This window comes from Melospiza georgiana, chromosome 2, assembly GCF_028018845.1.
Source record: "Melospiza georgiana isolate bMelGeo1 chromosome 2, bMelGeo1.pri, whole genome shotgun sequence".
NCBI classification, from domain to species: domain Eukaryota; kingdom Metazoa; phylum Chordata; class Aves; order Passeriformes; family Passerellidae; genus Melospiza; species Melospiza georgiana.
Window position 1 is genome coordinate 23,793,719 of NC_080431.1, and position 15,841 is coordinate 23,809,559.

The following is a 15,841-nucleotide window of genomic DNA, read 5'->3' on the forward strand; positions in this document are numbered from 1 at the left end:
GGGACCAGGAGCCCTAAATAAGCATCCAGATCTTTGTGCATTGCTCTTCCTACTGCCCTTGAAATTGAATGAGTCTGGGTAAAAAGATGATATCGGTGAGATGGAAAAGAAGGAATGTGTCTTACAAGGGCAAACTAAGAAGTTCTGTGTTGAAGAGGAAGATGCTTCAACCCTACAGGTTGTTAGTAATATACTAGCAGAATTTAATGGACTTCCAAGATTGTGATCTGGTCAAAAAGCCCCTTTGCAAACTAATTTCCAGAACATTTAAAAACAGAATACCCATGCCAGACTTTTGAGTCTCAGGAACAAGAAAAAAAAGAGCTTTCTATGTCTGCAGTAAGAATATAAAAAAAATGTAAACTTACAGAAAACCTCTCCTTCTCTTGAGAATTTTAATAATGGAGAAACTTGTTTTTTATATTAGTTCACTATTACATGTATTTTGCGCCAACAGGCATTGTCTATATTAAATAATTAATTGCTACCTTAGTCTTAAAAATTTTAGTCTGGGGCAGTGTAGTGGGTTGACTCTTGGCTGAATTCCAGGCACTCACCAAAGCTGGTCTCTCACTCTCTCCATGACTGGACAGAGAATATACAACAAAAGGATCATGAGTTGAGGTAAGGACCATGAGAGATCACTCACCAAATACTGTCATGGCCAGAACAAACTCAGCTTGGGGATGTTTATTAAATTTATTACTAACAAAATCAGAGCAGGATAATGAGAAGTAAAACAAATCTTAAAAACATCTTCCTCCCTCCCACCCATCCTTCCTTCCTGGGCTCTACCTCCTCCCCTGCAGCAGTGCAGGGAGATGGGAAATGGGGGTTACAGACAATTCATCACATGTTGTTTCTTCCACTGCTCAGGGACAGGAGTCTTTCTCCTGCTCCAGTGTGGGCTCCCTCCCATGGAGACAGCTCTTCACAAACTTCTCCAATGTGAATCCATCCCACAGACAGCAGCTCTCCCCAGACTGCTCTGGTGTGGGTCTGTTGCACACAGTGCACTCCTTCAAGCACAGCCTGCTCCAGCGTGGGTCCCCCACAGGGCTGGTCACGAGTCCTGCCAGGAAACCTCCAGCCTGGGCTCCTCTCCTCACAGCTTTACAGGTCCCTGCCAGCACTCTGCTCCAGCATGGGTTTCCTATGGGCTCACAGCCTTCTTTCAGGCATCCTCCTGCTCCAGGTGGGTCCCCTCCATGGGCTACAGGTGAATCTCTGCTTCCCCTGTGGATCCCCTTGGGCTGCAGGGGCACAGCTGCTTCACCATGGTCTCGCCACAGGCTGCAGAGGAATCTCAGCTCTGGCACCTGGAGCACCTTCTCCCCTCCTTCTCCACAGACCTTGTGTCTGCAGAGTTGTTCCCCTCACATGTTCTCACTCTGCACTTTTCTGGTCCCAATTACATCTGCACAGTATTTTTTTCCTTTTAGATGCATTATCAAATAAGCATTACTCTCATTCCTTATGGACTCAGCCTTGGCTGGTGGTGGGTCCATCCTGGAGCTGGGTGGCATTGGCTCTGCTGAACATGGAGGAAGCTTTCAGCAGCTTCTGACAGAAGTCATCCCTGTAGACCCCCACACCAAAACCTGTCCATGACAACCCAATACAGTTCATGGGGGAATTTTGTACTTGCCAGCTGCAAAATGCACCGCTCTTATTGATAGAGTCAACCTCCACCTGTACTTATTCCTGTGATTCTTGCTGCTCTTCATGTTTAAAGATGATTTTTATCATTGGGATATGTTTATTTCAAAGCATTTGAAGAGATTGGTTTTATGGAGATTAGCATTATTATTAGAATGGTGCTTATTTTACTAATCTCTATTATGCAACTGTTCATTCTTGATTATTAATAAGCATTTCCTTTTGATAGAAACACTTCCACAGCAACCAATTATAGTGCTTTGTGCAAACACAGGATTATGAATTCCAGTGGGGAATAAACAACAAGTGCAGTGGAATTTTAAAAACAAAGAGCTTGTTTTCATGCAAATGCCTCAGTGCTAAAAAATGGGGAAAATTATATGCTGGAGAAGCAGAAGTTCTTTCCAATTAGAATGTTTTTCAACAATTTCCACAAAATGTCTAAATTAAGAACTTAGCACTGAACTGCTGGAGCAGTACATCTCATCTGGTATTCTGTCTCCAGCAGCAGCCAATGTCAGAAATGTGTAATCACAACTGCTCCCCAGATCCATTTTCCCTAGAAAGACTCACTGGATGTCATAGCTGGTCCAGTCTGCCTAATTAGGCAGGACTACAGCCATTTCTAAGCTGAGATTTTTACTGAGCAGATCCAGCTGAAAGAGGATGCCCTGACTTTGTGATTTGTTTTCTGGCTCTAATACTGCCTATCTTGGGCAGTGCAGCTGGAGCAAATGGTATCTCTGTTCTGCAAATACTTTTGTATGATTAATGCTGTACCCTTGATGAGAGTTTTTGTATCTAATGATAAGCAGAGGACAAGGAATTTGCAGAACCTGGTACACATTTGCTCTTTGCTCTGCAAAGGGTGGTCTATCTGTGAGAGGTGAGCTTTGCAGTTTCTTTTAAACAGCTGATAATACTTAGGCTTAAACCAGAATACCATACACTACACATGTCCAAGTATTAAGATTAGAATAAGATACGTGCCAAAAATATTTCAAAACTGCTTATTTAATTTTGGTTTTATCAATCAGGAGATTTCCTCTGTATTCATTGCTTCAATTTACTGTTTATAGCTCCACAGTGTCATTTTTTCCCCTAACAAATACAGCCTTGCACCCCTTACCTACAATAACGATTGCTTCAAATAAAATTTACTTTCTGCCTGTGAAAACAATTCCAAGGGTAAATAGCAATTTGCTAGTGTGTGCTTTAAATAAGCTTCATTTTGTTGATGTCGTATGTGATTATTTGGAAAAGAGATTTTATTCCCCAAGAATTGGCTTGTGCTGTGAGGGAACTTGATCACTTGACAAAAGCAGACATACAGTTCCCTCATTGTAGGAAGAAAAAGAGTATAAATGTCCCATGGGTCCATTTCAAAGACACAGACAGCAAAATCAGAGAGCCTCCATCCTACAAAGGTCAGCTGTGCTCCTGACGCCTGGAGAGTGAACAGACACTTCTCTCCTGAGATGAATTTCCCTCAATTTCAGAAAAACAGGCTGGTGAGGCAAAGCAAGGATGGCACAGCATATAATGAGTTCTTCTTTGAGCTGGAGCTGTGCATTTCTAGTGTGGTGCAAAGCAAATGACTCAAAAAACCAGGCAGACCAGAAGCCCTGCTATGGCAGGAGCTGTGTGCTATGGGCTGTATGGGGTGCAGGTACAAAGTACCAGGAGAGATAAGCCATAAATCTCTCTGCCAGCCCCACAAGGGCTATGTTACAGCAAGAGATGGCCCTAAGGTGTGGTGGAGGTTGGCAGGGATGTGCCTGGGACCTGGCAGTGCTGCTGGAGCCCTTTGCCAGGATATGACACAGCCCAGTGCACCCCTGGATGAGCCTGGAAAGACAAACCTGAGGCAGTGCCCAGATGCTGCTGGGCCTCAAGGCACTGGTGCAGGATTGAAAGCAGTTCAGGAGTGTGTTCACATGAGGAAGGTACCAGGGCTAAGACACCCTGAGCTTTTAATGGTTTTGCAGTTGTGACTGGAGCAAAATTCTCTTGGGTCCCGTTTATCCCGAGTGCACCATGGCTGAAATCAGTGTGAGTGATCTCTTGGTTTGGTTCCCCACAAACAGCAATGTCAGAGCTACCTTAACTGCTGGGATTTTATTAACCTTGTCAGTTTTTCTCAGCCATCCAAAGGAATTCAGGGAGTTTAAAAACCAGAACAACCACTCTGACTATAAAGGAACTGGGTCTTAACCTGCCAGCCTGGTCCTTACAGGGCAAGAGTTGGAATTTCACAACCACCATGTCTCTCAAAGGATTCCAGTAGCAATAACAGAAATATGGGGGTTTTCTTTAAAGATTTTGTAGTTATTCTATTTGATAAGCTCTGATTTTCTCTGTTAGGATGCCTCTGGGTTTCCCATGAGAGAGAACCTGATCCTGCTGTAGCTGAAGTCAAGGGCATCTTTAGCACTCAGTCCAATGAAGCAGATGCAGAGCTGCAGATGATTCTGTTTGGGGACCCCAGAGTTCAGCAGGGCTTGCCTTGGCTGCTGTGGTGCTTTTGCCTTGGTGGAGGTGCTTTAGAGACACAAATGGTCCCTTCTATTTCTTTTGGAGCAGCAGTGTCGGTGAGGTCAGCTCTTGTTCTGGGACATGGGATGAGAAAATGCTGACTTAGGAGCAGGACTGGTTCCCAGGCACAGATGCTTTAGTGTGATTTGCAAGCCTGGCACACATCTGCAGGTTGTGCCTTAGCAGCAAGCAGACAATGTGGAACAAGTATAAAGCCAAGGATTTTATTTTAATTTTTTTCTCTTTCTTTTGTTTCCTTCTTCTTCCCATGAGTATTTTACAACTGGCTACTGTTTTTAAGCACAAAATGGTTTGTGCTTCTTCACAGGAAGGCATTAGGCTGTGAATGTCTGTAACTACTGGGCTGACCAAAGCTTTTGTCCATCTCTGCTTAGTGTTCTGCAGCAGCTCTAGCAATCCTGTGTCAGGCTCTTCATGAAACTCTTTTGCTTATCCTCAAAGTTGCAATTTTAAACTTTTGTCTTTTATTCACTCACTGGGATAAACCTTGACTGCCCTAAAGCTCTGCCATCTCTTGCTATTTCTGGAAGTTCCTGGCTGCTTGGTTGTGGTTCTCGGTTCTGGCTTGAAGAGTGTGCTTACATGATTAAAACCCATCACATTTTGTTCTTCACACCAGTGTTCTGTGGGAGCAGGGAAATATCTCATGTGCCACATAAAAACCAGGCTCTCAGAAACCCCATTACAGAATGTGAAGAGGATTCTATGAGTACAGTTTGACCATCTTTAGCCACACACATAGAGTCTAGTGGACACTTTTGTCTAGTGATGAGTGAATTAGCCATCATCAGCCTCAAAGACATTAAATATGTGTCTTTATTCAAGGTTGTGGAATGGGGGAATTTGTACCAATTTTTTTTTTATTAAGTAGCTGTTTGTACTGGTTTTTAACACTTAAAAAAAATAATAATTATGCTGCATTCTGAGCAGTGATAATTTGAACTTAAAGTTTCAACAGCATGAAAGGGATCTCACATTGGAGCTGGTCAGGAAAGCTGAAAATGCAAACAAAGAGCTTGATCTTTCCCACTGCTGTAGCCTTTTTTCCCTGATTTTGCATAGTTCCTGCCCTTCCGCCTCTAGCCAGGGATAAACCTACTGACCTCATCAGCAGATGTATTTTTAGATGTATTGTTTCTAGCTAGAAGGTTGCAACAGAGAGGGCTGTTAACATGTGTTACTTTGAGTTTGTGCTTTTTGTGTTTCAGAATACAAATAACTGCAGCCTTCAGCACCTTTGAAGGGGATGGCCTTGCTGCTCTTTCCTTGCTCTTTTGTGGACTCACTTGGCAGATGAAAGTTCTCTTCATCAACAGAATAGTCTTGGGTTTGGCCACTTTTGATTTGGAATGTATTTGATACTGTTTATAACACTGCTAAATAAACAGAATGATTACCTTGGATTTGACTGCTTCTAAAACAGAAGGACATAATGTGTAACATGGAAATAGATGTTTAGTAGTTAGTACTTATTATGCAGCATCACAGACACATTCATTGTCAGAGCACACTCTGACACTGCTCACCTGCCTCATGGTTTACCTGTACAGTTTCTTACTTGAGTGATAATGTTAGAATACAAGATGTGCCTGGAAAGATGTGACTCCAACTCCTTCATGGACAAAATTAATTTTGAGTTACATTTGTACAGGAAAAATACAGTGGAAAGAACTGAGAAGCTTTTATAGAGGGCCTGTTTCATTAATATTCTTCTGCAACCTGGTGAGACAGAGCTCTGATTGTCATCTGCATACCACTCCCTCCCTTGTTCTGCTGGGTTGGTTGACCATAAAACTGTGCTCATAATTTCCTAATTTCAATAGTAAAATAGAGTATTTTTGTGGAATAGGGACCAATTCAAAATAATGAGGGAGAGCCCTCAAATATTTAAATTGAATGACAAATTAAAAAATAGCTAACTGATGGTTATGTTGACACACGTGGCCAAACACTTCCCTCTCTTCCTCTTCAGGGCACAGCCCCCCTGTGCTGGGTGACCCCATCATCCATGTTCCAGATGAGTAAAGCAATGAAAATACACCTGCTTTTGGGCTGTGCAGTTGGACATGCCTTTCCCAAGGTTTGCAAGGTTTAAAGGCAAGGGGATGGTGGATGTCTCAGCAGATACAGGGCTGCCTCCAGCCCCAAGCCCTGGGTGCATCCCAGCACTATCTCTGTGGGAAACAACCTGCTCCTGGGGCACAGTGTGGGTGAAATTGTGTCTTTATCAAAAAGGGAGGCTTGTCCTACACATCTGGCACAAGTACCAGAGCCAAGCATGTAAAAGGGAGGGAGGAAGCTCTCTGGGCCACCTCTGCCATGACAAAGATGGACTGTGGTCTGGCCAGTGAGGACAATCATGGGGACACTGGGAAAAGCAGCATCATTTTCCATGCAACTTCACTTCCTTCTCATTGCCTCTGTGGAAGGAATTCCATTGGCTGCTTTGCAGATGGTGTTATATATAGTCCAAACACTTACTGCCTCTAACCTATATGGATACCTATTGTGTAGCAAAGAAAAACAATGGAAGATAATTAATCCTGAAGGCCCACTCCTCTCACGAAAAATCAATAAAGAGTTTTCCTTGCTATGTTTCCAGGTAAGAGAAGAGAGGACAATTTTTATTACAATTGACAGCTGCCTTCCCTGGAGCAGAAAGGTTTTCCTTTACATCCAGCAGAGACAATAGTGTTTTGCACCTGCCAGATGCTGTTGCCATGGCAATTGAACTTCACACTTACATTGGAGAAGCAAAGCCCCAGGAGTGGTACAGAGCAAACACAGCAGAGAGGGTGCTCTGCTGGGGGCTGCCAGGTGGCCCAGGACTTTGCCTTCCTGTTTTCCCCATTCAATAGATGGGTAATTTAACTTTTCAAACAATTTTGGAAGGAGTTTCAATTGAGCAAATGATGCTGGCTGGGAATTTTCTTGCCAGCAGATCGTGTTTGGGCTGCTTGCCTGTGGCTCTGGATGCAGCAGTCTGCAGGAGCTGAGCTTGCCTCCAGGGCTCTGCCAGCCCAGGCTGCCCTGACACCTTGTGCCCTACTGGGCCTGTCCCCTCCTGTGCCCAGGCATACAAGTCGTGGTTAGACAGCTGTAGGCTTTTTAAAGAACTCATAATTTCTCTTAATTCCTTCACTGGTGCCTAAATATTCACAAGGTATCCTTGCATATGGCCCAAACCCACTCCAAAGTGCACAGGGGCCATGAGACTGTCAGCAGGCAATTTATTCTCAACACCTCATTTCCCAAATGTCCCAAGCAAATGCACATTTTGCCTGAAGACTTCCACACCAAACTTAATTCCTGAAGGATTTTCCATTGCTCAAACACGATTAACAAGTGAGGGAGTGTGTGGTGCAATGAGCACCCAGAGCTCCTTCTTGGCTCAGCTGCTGCTTTGTTTGAGAGCACCACACACGAGGACATGACACATTGACCAAATCATGGATTGGTGCCCACCCTGCCAGGCATTGCATACATCCAGAGAGACCTGGCCTCGAGAGAAACCCCTGTTTATCAATGTACTTCTGGCAACAAGACAGGGTTATAATGTGGTGAGAGGTGCAGCTGACAACTGCAGAGTGCTGTGCACTCACTGGAGGAAAGGAACTTCAGTTACACAGTGCTATTCTTTTTAAAAGAGAATTTTCTATGGAAAATAAACCCCAAAGCTCAGAGAAATGTTATAGGTGAGACATTTCATTAGGAGAAGTGACTGGTAGAATTAAATACTAATCAAGCAAGCTCTGAAGAAGCATGCTACATTTGTTAGCCTCTAGGACCTTGAAGAATTGGCTTTCTTACAATTTCTACTTTTAAAAAGGACCAAAAAGCATGATGGAAAGACTTCTGCTTTAAATAACATACTCCTAACTCTGTTAACCTCTAGTTACCTTGGCTGAGAGTCGTGCCAGTCTCTACATCTCACTCAACATGTTCATTTAAGCTACTGCATGCTCATATTCAGGTTCTTTCTGTAGTTAGTGGAGGAACAGAGTCATTGCTCTCAAGGCAGACATCCAACCCCAATCTGATGAACCTGACAAGTGCCTGCTCCTCTCCCTCTTTCCCAGATGGAGCTGGTGCCACAAATGGAGATGGGCACCATCTGCACTGGCCATTTCTGAGCTTAGATACATGGCATTTCTAAGCTTAAATGGCAGGTCTTGCTGTCCAGGTCAGCAGAGAAGCAGCCCTGCAGACAGGCAGGAAAGACCAAAGTCCAGATGCACTGACTCTGTTTCCTTGGAGGAAGTTGTGCTTGAATCTTTGTGGTAGTAAAGCATGAGATAAACTAGAGGAGTAAGTGGGGACAGAGGGTGCTGAGCTCTGACTGCCCCAGTGAGCCCTCCCAGCTCCCCCTTAACACAGGAGAAAATGTTTCTTTGTTCTTTTCCTGCTTGTTGCTCCTGTCTAATAACAGACTACTTCAAGGAACACTGTCTGTTTCTCTGGGTCTCCACAACAAGAATTCCTCTAGTCTTTCATTGAGACTGTCACAGAGCAAATAATAAACTGATCTGTCTGGGTGATTACAACAAAATCCATCACTTGAATGGCAGGAAGAAGGGAATGTGCAGTGGCTGAAGGAAGGGTCTTCCCTTCTCATCTTTAGCTCTGTGTTTCAATCAGTCAGGCCACTCAGCTTTGAATTATCTCCCAGAAAATACCACAGGAGCAGGGCTGAAGCAGAGGTTGGTCCTAAAAAAAAGGATCAGTGAAGAGTTTGGGTGGGGCTCAGCGTGGCTGCTACTTGTGAACATTTGGTTCCCTGGCATCAGCACATGCAGCAGGTGAGGATGGACAGCTGGACTTTTTCACCAGGGCATACTGAAGGGGTCAGAGGGGCCAGTGAGGGATGTGCAAGGGCATTGAGAGAGGGACGTGGCTTCTTGAAAAACTTTTGCCCCCCAAATATCACCCTGTGCCACCCTGAGGTAAGAGTGGCTTATGCTTCATTTCCCATCCATACACCAGTTTCCCTGGTGTATGGAAAATGAACATATTGTACTCTGCAGAGGCGGGCAATTTGCTGAATTTCATTTCACTCCTTCAATCTGCTTAATGAATAACAATAAGCTTGAAGGTTTCACTAGATTCCAGCACTGAGCTGAAATTTTCATTAACAACAGGTTTTCAGACCTCACTTGAATTTGGTTCTGCCTGGATCACCTGCCTCTTGCCTGTCCTTGCATGGCTAAATTTTATCTTGCCAAATGAAAGCAGTCACTCCAAGTTCACCTAAAAGGCAGAAAGAAGTAGTCTAATAGGAAATTCTTGAAAGAGATTTATAATGCCAAAAGTTCCTGCATGGACAGATTTCACTCTTCTGGTAGTTAATATGACTCACTTTGAAATTGGATAATTGCTATATGATGGTGAATTCATCACTTCAAAACAAAATGAGGTGTGGGTGTGTTTATGTGTGCATGCAGGGCATTAGCATTTACTAACCATTAAAGAAAGTATATCTTCAGTCTACCAGTTCAACTGTTTCCCAAATTGTATTGGAAAACCTGTGTTATATAAATGGTTAAAGCCCAGTCAAATGCTGGTGGTCTTCTGGATTCTGACCACCATTTATCCTGGACAGGTGAGCTCTGCCAGCTCTGTCCAGGAAAGGGTTAAGGGCCTTGCAGGAAGGATCCAAATACACATAGCTGAATGCATGACTAAAGGGAAGACACAGAACTTGCAGTGGTACAGCCCAGACTCTGGCAAGACTTAATGTGGTCATCCAGGCTGAACCTGCAGTGAAGAGAGACAATCAGGGTAGAGGTACAAAAGGATTCTAAAATAATCCTTTTGCCCTTATAAGCAATTAATATTATTTATGGTTATATTTTAATTTAAATATGCTTAGATTATACAATAAGTAAAAATACAGGTATTTATATACTTTTTTCTCCTAGAGATTCTAGCAAATATATCTTTAGAACTGAATTTTTTATCTAGTCAGGACCAGGCTGCTTCAGAACTTTTCAATGACATGGACTGGCTAAAAGGGCAAATTAACTACTCCTAAGGTGGAGACAGAATGGAAGAATTCCATCCCATGTATTATTTCATTGGGTGAGGAAATGCAAATGTCTGAAGATTACGGGGATCTTGTTGCTCTGCCTTCACTGAAGACCCAGCTTCTCCTGATATTTAATCTAAGTCCTACAAATCACAAACGAATGCCCTGAACTTGAGTCCTTCAGAGATAAAATCCCATTTCTTAAGTCTTTCTCATATTCCAGAGAGACATCAGAATTGGAAATTTTCAAAAGTGATCTGGGAAAGACGTTGAACAATGTTTTGAAGTTAACCTTGTTTGGATCATAAATTTGGACTAGATGACCTGCACAAGTCCCCTTCGAGCTCAATTTCCCAGTTAATCTATCTTTCTCTGCAGGGGGGTTCTCCCCAGACAGTTTCCATCTTTCCTGAAACACAGTATACATTCACAGACGTTGAACTACATCTTGGCTTTGAAAAAAAGTTATTTTGGATCCCTTATAATCCTGTTCATACACCTCAGTATTATCTTCACATAACAGTTCTCACTTTTGTTCAGCCTACGACAGATGCATCGCAACCCCTACATCCTTTCCTGCATAACTCTCATTGAGTTTTTCCCAACCCAGTAGGTCTTTAGTTTAATATTTTTGTATACCTGAATTAACTTGCACTTATCTTACTGAGTTTTTAGGTTTTTTTCAGCCTACATCTCCTGCTTGTTGAGATAATTTTGAATTCCAACCCTATCTTTTGATGTACTTTCACATCAAAGTCCCCTCAAAGCTTGGTATTTACAGATTAAATAACCAGGAGGTTATTAAACACTTCCTGATCTCTCACTCTGTTCCACCTACTTCTTACAAGTGAGCCACAGAGGAAACATGAAAGACCAAAGGAAGATATTATTTTGCTATTGGATACTACTTTTGAGCTACATTTTCACTGAGAAAAATAAAATCCTCTGTTATGGCCACCCCTAAATAAAGGCATGCCCCAGAGCACAAAACAGTAAAAGTCCTACCAGGATGAAGGGTAATATCCTGAACCAAGCCAGCTAACTCACTTGAGACACACATTCCCCTCCTAAAGGGCAAGGTGCAGAAGGAGCAGTGGGGGAATAAGCCTGGCCCTTTTAGCACAGTGCTGAGAAGTGAGCATCAACATCTTCTGTTGAGCTGCTGCCTTCCTTCAGCTGTTACCTCCTCCCATTGCAGGGTGTCTCAGCAGTCTCTGTGTCCCAGGCCCATGGCTTGTTGGCCAAATGCTTTTATTTCACCCATGCAGAAGAGCATCTTCACAGCTGTTTCATATTAACCAATGTGTGGCTCAGAGTTGTAGGAGCCATCTGTGCTGAGTACCATTTTGACTGCTGTCCTGATGCTTCTAAGAGTAGCCTTGCTCTCCATCTTCCTCAAATGTTATAGAGCCCCCAAGACTACACAGCACATTTATTAAGAGATCAGAATTTGTTCCACACTGATGGCACTCTCTGGGAACATAGCTCTGAAGCGAAATGCTTTTGCCATGCACAGATGTCAAGCCCCATAAGGCTACCAAGAACCAGACATGGAAATGTCAGCAGTCTGTTAAACACGGGGTGGAGGGAATCTTTTATGATTATCTCCAATTAGCTGGAAATCTGAGAACAAAAATCTTGCTAAAAAACTTTCAGACTTTTAATCACCACTTGTTGATGGCTATGGCTCTTCCCATCTAAACGTAACAAGGGCACAAAGTCCCAAAAGCAGATCTGTAACCTTGACTTTGCAAGGAGCCAAAGGCTGGACTGTCTGCACAAAGTACCCCTTTGGAGCATGCAAATAAATCTGCCATAGACTTGCATCACATTGGTGATGTAAACAGCTTGATTTTGTCCATGAAGTCAGCTCATCACCATCACGAATGATGGGCCAGGAAGTAGCAGTTTACTTCCAGGATGCTACTGCTGGCCCTCAGCTTTTTCTCTCAGTGCTGGTCAGGGGGTTCTGCACCAAGCTCCCAGATTTAGGATACATCCTTGTTGTTGCAGGCCCCTGTAAGTTCATGAAATTATCTTTGGACAGGTGCAGCATAAAAATAAGAATATATTGCCAGACATGGGAGTGGCTGTCGAGGGCAGCAGAATGGGTATTCCTTGGTGTTATTACCCCAGAAGTGAGATAAGCTACCTGGGATAAGGGAAGTCTAGATGTTCAAATAATGTTTTGTAGTTAATAAAGTTAGAGAGAAAAATGTTACAGTATTTTGGTGCCTATTCTCCTGCCATTTCTCTCTGCAGGCTATGGAAGCAGTTTCTCCCAAAACACCTTATCTGCAGAGGTCAGAAAGGGCAGCTCACATCAGAGGAGGTCCTGGTACAGATACAGACACAACTTTTTCTCTGCAGTCATGGCCCTGCTGCTCACCCCAGTGTCCTGCCTTCCCTCTGATCCTCTGCCAGGTTCTAGTTTTTCCAGCTCCACTCTTCCACTAAGTGCATTCCACTAGAGAATACCAATTGGATCATTTGTGTTCTCACAAACTCTGTTCTATTACCAGTAATAGGTCACATTTCAAATATCTATGTAACAGAAAGAGCTAGCACTCCTACTTCTGCATTAGCTCAGTTCAGTGTAGAGATCCAGTTTGTGTATCCAAGTTCAGACTTAGATGTCCAAATAGGAGACCCCACAAAGCCTTAAGTAGAAACTGTGATCCATAAACCTACATGACAAATGTCAGGAGCATTTTTTACTCAAAAATAACTTTTCCTCTCAGAGATGAAAGCCCCTCCAATAATTGCTAAGGTAGGTTTAAGACTCAACATTTAAATGCTGTCTATCACAGCCTGTGTCCATGCCTGTACCCTTACTGACAACCTTTTTGGGGAGATTCAGCTCATCTAACAAATTCATAATTGTAGGTGTCTTCATCTGAACTAATCACTCTGGACTCCCTTTTATATTCAAGAGAGAGAAATAAGCAATTTATGCTGTGACTCATCTGACATATCTTAACATCTGTTTTAGGATAAAGTGAATCATGCTCTAGAGCTGTTCCCTTTCTTTCTTATTTTTCTCAAGGCAGCTAGGTTTACTAAATTGAGCAGCAATATCTACACACCTCTCTCCCTTTCTGCCCTAGAATCCATCCAGATCACAACATCTCCTCTCAGGCTCTGAATTTTTGCTTCAGCTTTTTCACATATGCAGTTTGTGTTCTGGTCAGCGCTGTGCCATGGCTTACAATATGTTCACTGGTGAAGTCCTTTGGGAGATATCCCTCAACACTTTCTTCCTACATCTCCCCTTCATTCTGCAGCTGTTTCCTCATGGACTGCCAGGGAATGAGCAGGACATCAGAACACCTCTGTGCCTTGTGAATGGCTGCAGCCTGAGTAACACATTTGTATTTTCCTAGGGCTGGCTGACTTATACTCCTACTTCTGTCTCCATGTTTTCATGGTGTCCAGCTGAAGCCCAGTTAGGGGATAGTTGAACGCCCTCCCATTCTCAAGTTAAAGAGGAAGAATACAACAAATGTAGTTTAGTGAGAAGGAGCCATGCTTCAGAGTCACATTCTGCATGAGACCAGAGCTCAAGTGAGCTCTGCATGTGAGGAGCATTCTTGTGGAGAGCACCTGCAAGAGAGCATGAGAGGGGTCTGTGTGTGCCATTAGTGTTCTCAGCACAAGCTGAGAATCCCGTTTTCTTGAACCTTGCTAGAATTTCAAATATACCTGCAATGCTGACTACCCATAGATGTATTAGTTCCATAGCAGCATTACCAAGTTCTAGCATGGCCTCAAATTGTACCTTGCATCACTACACCATTTACCTGGGTACCAGAGGCAAGCTGTATTCCAGACAGCACTAATCTCTTGGTTTTGCATTGATATAGTATTGAGGTGAGAGCTGCCTGGGGCAAGATCATGATAGAGATCCACAGGAATTCACCCCCCCTGCAGAAATTCCAGAGCCAGACTCTGTTGGGGTGTGTGAGTTTTCTTGCTGCTGAAGAGCTGCTTTGCAGGTGGGGTAAAAAGGCAATCATAAGATGCATCATGCAGTGCAAAGATGTGATCACCTCTGCTCCTGGAGATCTCTGAGGATCCCTGCAAGTCCCAAAGTGTTTCTTTCCCTTTCAGCAGCAACTGGGAAGCTGTGTTGTTTCACCCTGCTATGAGATGTCTGAGTGGTGCAGAAGGCTGTCAAACCATCATTCTAACATGAGGCAACAATTTCCATCTCTCAGAGGTGCAGAGAGAAGACAGAATCCATTGCTGCTGTGCCAACTGAGCAAAGAGATCATTGCTTATGCCTAGAAAGGCTCTGCTTAAATATCCACTGCGGTAGCTTGTTGGGCTGCACAGAGATCCCACAAACTGAGCAATAAATTAACTCACTCTGGATGGAAAAGGGACAGTCACATAGGCTGATCCAGAGACATCCTGTGCTGACACCCTCTCTTCCTCAATTGTCAAAATTAGAAGCACAAGAAAGCATGGGGTGGGATGCCCCTTCCAAGGGCACTTAAAATCACAAGGCTCATTTACCTTACAGGGCTTTTTCCACTGTAATATCATATATGAGCTTTTGACATGTGACCTAGTTTTCCAATCCTCCAGTCACTTCCCATATTTCTTAGTACTTGTTGTTGTTTTGTATTGGGTTCTCAATTTTTTTTTTAAATAGAAATTATAGCAGATGCTGTGATCTAAAAAACTTCTGGAGAAAAGTAAAAAAACCCCAAGAATTGCAACTTATTTCTAGTTTCAGAAAAAACCCGAGCAATTCTATTACTGAAGAGGAATCTGTAGTGCAATATTAAAAGATAAATTTCTTTAAGAATGAAATTACTCTAAGAAGGATGAATATTCTATTGCATATGTAAGATTGGTGTTCATCCAGGAGAAAAAGGGACCTTTTATAAGGTCATATGAAACATTTGCAGCAGTAGGAAATGTTACTCATTTACATTCCACGGTTTTTTCTTCTTTTAAATATTTTCTAACAAAGAAAATGGTTTCTGGCTAAGAGAACCCATTCACTAGATTTACTTTTCTCTTTGGTTAGCCCACTATTTATAGGCAGAAGTGTAGTTTTGCTATCTGCTAAATCTGAGCAGTATTTAACAACAAGAGCAGCCCAGCTGAAACAAATAGTCTTCTTTGTGGAGGAACAGATAATTCAGTGAAAAAGTGGCAGAACTCCAACAAAAGACTCAGTCCTGAGTAGTCTGGCACTGATCCATCACGGCCCCCAGTTTGAAAACTGCAAATCTACCTGTGTCTGTATTGTCAAGCATTTCCTTAGGCACAATGCAAGAGCAAAACACCCCAAATCCTGCAGGACACAAGCACAAACAAAAAGAAGAAATAACCTGAGCACATCTTCTGGGTACAACAGAGGTCTATGAAATTCTAGGACAGCTGATGAGGTTCAAAAGGTTGACCTGAGGAAGCACCTGATTCATGTACAACTGTTGTGTGAGCCAGATTTTTAATAGGCAATGACTGGTGAGGTAGCTCTATTGCTACCAGCTGGTATCCTGTTCTTCATCTTTGGATATAGGCTGGAAGCAATTAATGTTAATGCTATTACACATACTACATGGAAGATTTGAAAGCCAAAGAGAT